Below are 6,000 nucleotides of genomic sequence, written 5' to 3'. Positions count from 1 at the left end.
TTTTTTTTTACTAAGGCTTTCTATTTCTTTTATGATACATTCTAATTTTTAAATCACTTCTTTGAAGAAGGAAGAAGAGGTCTGTTACTTTCACATGGGAATGGAAGTCCAGGCTTCCTATTCAGCTTCCACTGATACCCTGAGGTGGAGGGAAGAGGACTATCATTACTTGCTGACCCAGGAGTAAGAGTTCAGACCCCCTGCTAGGTTTCTCTTCATACCACATCTATGAAGGGAAGAGGTCCTTTGTTACTGTTTCGGGCACTGCTGCCACTGATGTTGTGTGAATGGGGCTCATTTTTCCAGAAATGTGGGGAAAGTCCTGCCTCTTTACTCGGCCTCCTTGCTATTACCCCAGTGGGGGAGAGAAGGGTTACTTTGTTACTGTTGCGTGGGGGTAGAATCCAGTCTTTCCATACTACTCAAGTAACACCATGAGGAATTGCTTTTATCTATTTATCCTTGATTTTTCTATGTTGCCAGCTTTCCTAGAAACCAGCCTTGTTTATTTATACATGTTGTAATGAGAGCCCAGTCAAATCATCACATACCATTTATCAGGGTTCAAGATTCCTAGCCTTTCTGCCTTCTTCTTTCCACCTTTCAAATTCTTCTTGGGTTTCCTTTATATTTAAAGATCTATGTAAACCCAGGGAAATAATATATGTGTCTCCAAGGGCTTTAGTGGTAGTCGTCAGGAGAAATAGAAACACATCTACTCTAAGAGTCGAAATTCTCATAAAATAGATCTTAACTACCCTTACTGAAGAACCCTCCGTGGCGGGGAAGAAAGAAAGAAAACATGTAAAGTTTTGAACTCTGAATTTTATTTAGGGTAACTTAAAAAAATTGGTGGCCCAACTAATAAAATAAGGATGCATATAAATAAGTGTTTGCATTTAATTTTATATGTTATATATATTTTGCAAAAACACTTCATTCCACTGACTGTTCAGAAAAAAAAAAATAGGAGAAGTCAGAGACACAAATTCTGGTCATTTGCTGTATCTATCAGCTTTCAATTTTGCTCTCCTGTCCAGAAGTGTTTGATGCAAAAACCCATCTCTCCAGGCCTGTTTGAGAATCTCACTGTCGTCTTTACTTAAGTTTGTGGGCTTGGAAGCTCTGAAATTTCTTTACATAATTGATTTCACACTGCTTAACATTTCTTTTGTCTTCTTCTGGAATATCATCCTTTTTCTTAATTTCTCTTTCAGCCCAGGATCTAATCTTTATCATTTCTTTTTCTCCTGCTGTTTTACTTTTTTTTTTCTATATTGCCTGCTTCATTGCATCTGAGCAGCTATTTGAGGCCAATAAAGCCATTTTCTCCTCTTGAAAGACTAGTTCCCCTTGTTCTCTTGGTCTAGTTGCTCCAAACACCCCACAATAAGTCCATCTGCTTTGATACCAAGGTATTTTCCATAGCCAGATTTCAGCACAATTCTGGAATCAGGCAATTAAACAGGTGTAAAGTGCTCTGGGGTACTAGGGCCCTCCTCATCTTCTTTATGTGGAGCTCCCAGTGTAAGAAGTCCATTGTCAAGTGCATGTATGTAGGTTCCTTTATCCATTTCAATTGCTATGGTTCCTGGTATTTCACCAAAGGTTGTTACTATCCACCAGATTATAAGATGAAGTTGTTTCTTCATCCTCTCTCTTTTCTTCTTCTGTTTACTCTTTTTCTTCTTACTCTTAGCCTCAGTCCTTGAACATGAGTCTGGTGGACTTCACATAGGGGTATTCAGCCTTGGTTCTAGTGATACTCTATGAAAAGGTGGGGGATGACTAAGGGCAAAATACCTCCCCTGGAGTAGAAACTGATGAAGGAGGTCCCAAAATGAAGAAAGAGCACAGACTCCCTGAAAGTGCATGCAACAGCAGGAATGGCGTGTCCCTCCTGGGTCCCTGGTGTTTTTCGCCCTGCATTTAATTATATTTTTAAATTCTCTTTATTTTTCAAACTTTCTTTCCAAATTTACTTTTCTTTAATAAGACCCTGTCTCAAAGACAATATTTTGTTAGTAATATTTAAGTTATTAAAGATGGGAGGTTGCTAAACCAGAATTGCCATTACTGTTATGGACCATGTGTATAATATTTCTAACTTAGATAACCCAAATAAAGACCAATATAACCCATATCCAGTGCCATCCTTTATCTGTTAGTAATAACCAAGGAAAGAAGGAAGCCCTGATAAATCATGACATGACTCATGATTAGAGGAGACCCCTCCCAGAACATACCTTAAAATTTATTTAATATGATGGACGTATTTTTATTTGCCGGATAAATGAGAAATTGACAGTTGGTGAAGTGTGTGTGTGTGTATGTGTGTGTTTGTGTGTGTGGTTTAGTGTTATAAAAGTTGTACTTAGAAATGGGAAACTCCCATGTAATGCTAGAAAATAATGTATTTAGAAATTTAGGATCTTGGGATTTATTTAACTTAAGATGGATAGTATCTAGTGCCTGTAACTTAACATCATTTCTATTTTACACATTCTGCTGGAAGACCACAATTTAAGTAGCCTACAGTTTTTCACTAGAAGCAAGTTGTAATTCCCCACCTGAACATATGTGCAAGTTTCTCTTAGGAGTAACCTAGAAATAAGATAGTTGACTAATGGAAATTGGAGCCTTCAACATTCTTAGGTAATCCCAAATTAGATTCCAAAGTACAGCAATTTAGTGTCCAAAGCCTCATACAAATTTCCCTTTTAGTGCTATACAGACTGTTTTACATTGGTCAATATGATAGGCATGAAATAGTATATGGCTTTCTAGGAAAATTGCAATTCTCTACTTATTGCTGAGATTGAGTATTTTTCATATATGTATAAACCATTTCAGTTTTTATATAATTTCTCTTTTTACATGATTTTCTAATTTTTTCTGTTGGATTGATTTCTAATGAGTTGTCATTTTTAAAATTTATTGTATTATAATTAAATGATCATTTTAAGTAATATATGTTAAAAATTATCTTCTTGCAGTGTATAATTTGTCCTTCTACTTTGAATCTGCAAGTTTTTTTTCTGAGATTTTCAGTGGATCCAAATTTATTGTTTTTATTACTTTTTGTGTTTCCTATTTTTTCTTTTTACAATGTCCTTTTTTTGATCTCAGGTCATAAGACATTTTCCTGTATTTAAAAAAAAATTGGAGCTTTGTTTTTCCCTTAGGTTTCGAATTCATCTACAGTTTATTTTTATATGTGAAATGAATCTGAGGCCTTAGAAGTGCTGGTAGGTTTCCATTTTTGCAGGACAAGTTACCACAAATGTAGCAGCTCAAGACAACCACTTCTTGTACACTTCTGTAGGTGAGATACGGGCATTACTGGGGGTTCTACCTAGTGTCTCACAAGTTTGAGATCCAAGTGTCACTGGAATAGCCTTTTATTGGAGTCTTGGGGAAAGAATCTACCTTCAGGCTCCTTCACCTTATTTGGCAGAATTCAGTTCAGGCTGTTGTAGGACTAGGTTTTGATTTTCTTGTTGGATGTCAACTGGGATCATTCTTAGCTTCTAGAATCCTCTCATGTCCTTTCTAAAAACCTTCTCCATCTTTGAACCAGCAATGAAATCTCTCTCCCTCCCTCTCTGCCTCTCTCTCTCTCTTTCTCATAATATCCTTTTTGCATTTGGATCTCTCTGATTTCCTCTTTTATTATCATCCTGAGAAAACACTGATTTATTTATTTTTTTAATTTACTTTGTAAAATTTACATCCAAGTTACTTAGCATATAGTGCAACAAAACACTGTTTTTATTTTTATTTTTTTAAATCTTTGTTTATTTTTGGTTTTGAGAGGGGGTAGGGTAGAGACAGAATCCGAAGCAGGCTCCAGGCTCTGAGCTGTCAACACAGAGCCTGATGCAAGGCTCAAACCCACAAACTGTGACATCATGACCTGAGCTGAAGTCAGATACTCAATCAACTGAACCACCCAGGTACCCTGGAAACACTGTTTTTAAAGGACTCACCTCATTAGGCTTGGTTCACCTGGATAATCTACTGATAATATGGTCAATTGATTAGTAACTGTAATTACATCTGCAAAATATCTTTTATCATGTAGTGTATCCTAGTTATGGATGTAATAACAGAGGTTGGGGATCATTGGGTTATCTTAGAATTCTGCTTGCCACAGAAGTGTACTGTGGGATGTGTTTGCTATGCAATTATTTTATATTTTCTTCATGGCTTTGTTTGAATCTTCCCCTTAAAGAGCTGAGAGAGAGAAAGAGGCTCTGACCGAGTGCTTCCGAAAATCATTTAATATATATTAAAATAATCATTATAAAGTCTATATTTTAACTTTATAATACAGTCAGGGATACAATGCAATATTTGTGTTTACACAGTTTTTACCCCAGTTAAGAAAATGTCCTATCTATACATGTCTATTTTTAATGTATTTAACTTAATAATTGACAAAGAATTATAAGATGTATATTCTATCCTTCTGTTGAAGACACTTAGATCACTTTTCATGTATATACATGCCATATTGAATTTGAGGCAGTAACTCAATTATGACCATGTTGATAGGAACAGATGTATGTGTGCATTTGGCATTTTCAGAAATTAAAGTTCTGCAGGAAGCATTAACTTTCTCTCATTTTTAATTTTAAGGAATGCAGCCAAGTGGATTTTTGTAATGGACTCACGTACCTTCTGGAGCTCCTTAAATTATTGTTTTGGTTTCACATAAAGTGAACATTGTGTGCAAGAGTGCCCTTGGGAGAATTGCCCTGACCACATAGCCATGATTTAATAGAAATAATGGAAATCCATGATTTAATAGAAATAATGGAAATAAGTGAGCTGCATTTTACTTTCCAATTGAATTATGTGGCTTTTCAATCGAAAGATAGGGATGGATACAGATAAAGGTAGATACAGATATAGATCTTCTTTCTTTGTTCTCAAGGCCACTCTTTCTACTGAGCTGGGTCCTAGAGATCAACAAGTCAACATAATCATCTCAGTTGTAAAATCAGTGAAACCTATGAAGATAAAATAACTTACTTGCCTAAAATTTCATTGACCTGAGTCTCAAATCTAGGCTGTGTGTCTCAGTTCATCCAGTCATTCAATTTTGTAACTATAGCTATATAGCACAGGTTATTTGAGGGTTATAAATCATGTGCTAAGTTCTAGGACACTGAATGGGTGAATATTTGGGGCCAAAAAATGTCACGTTAAGAAAAATCATCCACTTGTTGAAACCTGATTTCTTTTTTATATAAATAGAAAGTCTGTCTGTGTCTAAGTTGTATTTCTTACTTCATTTTAGGTTTTCTTTAGACATTGAATCCAAGTTCAGTGAAATTTCAGTGGAATATGACAATGACACAACTATGCCTTTTGCATTTTAGACTATTCACACATTTGATATTTTTATGTCTCTGACATTTCAAGCTATGGGATGATATATATAATGTATAATATATAATGTGTAATATATAAATTATACATTATTATTTATGTATATATGTATATATATAATGTATATGTGTGTATATATAATGTATAATATATAAGTTCATCAAATCACTGCAAACAAATATAATCCAATCTTTGTTGGAAAAAGAATTTGTCTTTTATTCCGAAGCACCTGGGTGGCTTGCTTTCTTCGGTTTCCCTGGAAGACGATGTTGTCGCCTTTTGGGGGTATTGCAGCAACCTTTACTCCCTAACTTCATCTATCATGCGAATTCCCCACCCTAAGAGTCCCCTCATCTTTACAAACTTGTCCTTTAAATAAGGTCATAAATCAGGTTTCTCATTACTTTTTCTGCTGCTTCAGTCAGCACTAGAAGGAGCATTTTGGCTTAACGGTATTGGAAAGCCACTAAAAATACCACGCTGGTGCTTGTTAACATATACTTAGTCCCACTTGGAGCCAGGGCTAAATTACTACCCAATTAATATGGGACAGACAAGGAGGGGCCGAGGGATGGAGAGATTCAAGAGCTGCTGTAACTCCAT

The 6,000-nt window shown here is 35.6% G+C and overlaps 1 pseudogene; it reads right to left on the bottom strand.

The window, feature by feature from the left end:
* Positions 1 to 995: 995 nt before the first annotated feature.
* Positions 996 to 6,000, bottom strand: part of LOC125930493 (protein FRG1-like) — a 40,701-nt pseudogene continuing 35,696 nt past the window's right edge.

Source organism: Panthera uncia, chromosome A2 (assembly GCF_023721935.1).
Source record: "Panthera uncia isolate 11264 chromosome A2, Puncia_PCG_1.0, whole genome shotgun sequence".
NCBI classification, from domain to species: Eukaryota; Metazoa; Chordata; class Mammalia; order Carnivora; family Felidae; genus Panthera; species Panthera uncia.
The sequence above is the reverse complement of the archived record's forward strand: the minus strand, read 5'-3'. Positions and strand labels throughout refer to the sequence as shown.